Raw genomic sequence first — 3,119 nt, 5'->3', positions numbered from 1 at the left:
ATTCACAAGCACCCAGCATAGCTTCCCACCTCACTCCCAACGCTGACGTTTACAATCACACATGCACGCACCCCAATATTCACCCTCATGTGCCCATCCTGGATCTCAGGCCTCACTCACGTGTGCCCCTAGGAATCACAGTGGACACAGGGGCACACCCTGCCTCACTTCCCCGCCACCCTTCACTCACTGTCACTCTCCCACCTGGATCCCTGGGAGTCACAATCACACTCGTGAACACACACAAACCTGCACGCTCTCATTCTCACACTTCCTCCACGAACTCTGGGGCTCACACATGCGCCCTCTCACTCATTCAGACATTCAACCACACCGATTCACATCGCACACCCCCAACTCCTTCGCCCAGACCCTCAGCCATACTCACTGGCTCACACTCTCTCACAGTGTCTAAGGCCTACCCACTTTCCAAAGGCCTGATAAAATGTTGAGAACAGAAAGAAAATGAATAGTGGTGGCCCTGGTCCGTGTGCTCAGTGGTTGGAGCATTCACTGTGCATGGGAGGCTCTCCGGCTTGATTCCCGGTCAAGGGCATGTACCTGGGTTGAAGGTTTGATCCTGGCCCCCCGTTGGGGGGTGTGCAGGAGGCAATCAATGGATGTGTCTCTATCACATCAATGTTTCTCTCTCTCCCACCTTACCTCCCTCTCTCTATCTCTGAAAATCTATGGAAAAAATATCCTCAGGTGAGGATTAACAAGAAAAGAAAGAAAATAAATAGTGGTGAAGGGAGAGAGGGCAATTAAAAATCCTACGTAACTGAGCAGTCCCTCAATGTAATACCTTACAAACTAACCTACTGCAACTAAAGTAAACTTTAAGTGGTTACACCTGTATACAACTCCTGTGGCGGGCGGGACTTTCCATTCCTTTGCTACAAATAATGGGGGAGCTACCAGAAATATAAGTCTGGGGCCCTGGGTGACAGAAGGAGGTGCAGGGTGGATCCCAAACCAAAGTGTGACTTAGCTCATGTCCCGATAAAGTTCCTCGAGGAAGAAGCATGTCTTTAGAAGTTGCTGCACTGCGCCTCTGAAGGGAGAAGAGCATTCTTGGCTAACCTTTGATGAATATTGACCACAAAGCATGCATTGTACTAAGAGCTTGATCTGTTCCCAGTACTGCTCTTAAGAGCATTCTGGTCTGCTTTGCTTTCTGATTTCTCTCTACATCTGGGGCGGTGATCGATACATCTCACGGCACACAGTGGGCACACAGTGGGCACACAGTGGGCACACAGTGGGCACACAGTGGGCACACAGTGGGCACACAGTGGGCACACAGTGGGCACACAGTGGGCACACAGTGGGCACACAGTGGGCACACAGTGGGCACACAGTGGGCACACAGTGGGCACACAGTGGGCACACAGTGGGCACACAGTGGGCACACAGTGGGCACACAGTGGGCACTCAGTGGGCACACAGTGGGCACACAGTGGGCACTCAGTGGGCACACAGTGGGCACACAGTGGGCACTCAGTGGGCACACAGTGGGCACACAGTGGGCACTCAGTGGGCACACAGTGGGCACACAGTGGGCACTCAGTGGGCACACAGTGGGCACACAGTGGGCACTCAGTGGGCACACAGTGGGCACACAGTGGGCACTCAGTGGGCACACAGTGGGCACACAGTGGGCACTCAGTGGGCACACAGTGGGCACACAGTGGGCACTCAGTGGGCACACAGTGGGCACACAGTGGGCACTCAGTGGGCACACAGTGGGCACACAGTGGGCACTCAGTGGGCACACAGTGGGCACACAGTGGGCACTCAGTGGGCACACAGTGGGCACACAGTGGGCACTCAGTGGGCACACAGTGGGCACACAGTGGGCACTCAGTGGGCACACAGTGGGCACACAGTGGGCACTCAGTGGGCACACAGTGGGCACACAGTGGGCACTCAGTGGGCACACAGTGGGCACACAGTGGGCACTCAGTGGGCACACAGTGGGCACACAGTGGGCACTCAGTGGGCACACAGTGGGCACACAGTGGGCACTCAGTGGGCACACAGTGGGCACACAGTGGGCACTCAGTGGGCACACAGTGGGCACACAGTGGGCACTCAGTGGGCACACAGTGGGCACACAGTGGGCACTCAGTGGGCACACAGTGGGCACACAGTGGGCACTCAGTGGGCACACAGTGGGCACACAGTGGGCACTCAGTGGGCACACAGTGGGCACACAGTGGGCACTCAGTGGGCACACAGTGGGCACACAGTGGGCACTCAGTGGGCACACAGTGGGCACACAGTGGGCACTCAGTGGGCACACAGTGGGCACACAGTGGGCACTCAGTGGGCACACAGTGGGCACACAGTGGGCACTCAGTGGGCACACAGTGGGCACACAGTGGGCACTCAGTGGGCACACAGTGGGCACACAGTGGGCACTCAGTGGGCACACAGTGGGCACACAGTGGGCACTCAGTGGGCACACAGTGGGCACACAGTGGGCACTCAGTGGGCACACAGTGGGCACACAGTGGGCACTCAGTGGGCACACAGTGGGCACACAGTGGGCACTCAGTGGGCACACAGTGGGCACACAGTGGGCACTCAGTGGGCACACAGTGGGCACACAGTGGGCACTCAGTGGGCACACAGTGGGCACACAGTGGGCACTCAGTGGGCACACAGTGGGCACACAGTGGGCACTCAGTGGGCACACAGTGGGCACACAGTGGGCACTCAGTGGGCACACAGTGGGCACACAGTGGGCACTCAGTGGGCACACAGTGGGCACACAGTGGGCACTCAGTGGGCACACAGTGGGCACACAGTGGGCACTCAGTGGGCACACAGTGGGCACACAGTGGGCACTCAGTGGGCACACAGTGGGCACACAGTGGGCACTCAGTGGGCACACAGTACATTTCCAGGCCCCGCCACAACCCCAAGAACTGATTGACGGGTCTGGGCTGAAAATCTGCATTTTAGCCAGCTCCCCTCAACCCCCACCCCTGGGTAAATCTGTCGCAGTTGGTGCCACCGTCCCTCAAAACCTCAACAGGTCATCGCCAGCCTCCCAAGGGGAAGACACAAGGGCGCAAAACATCACCCCGTCCCCTCTCCAAAGGAGGGAAGCC

Source organism: Myotis brandtii, unplaced genomic scaffold, assembly GCF_000412655.1.
Source record: "Myotis brandtii unplaced genomic scaffold, ASM41265v1 scaffold225, whole genome shotgun sequence".
NCBI classification, from domain to species: domain Eukaryota; kingdom Metazoa; phylum Chordata; class Mammalia; order Chiroptera; family Vespertilionidae; genus Myotis; species Myotis brandtii.
This window is presented reverse-complemented; position numbering follows the sequence as displayed.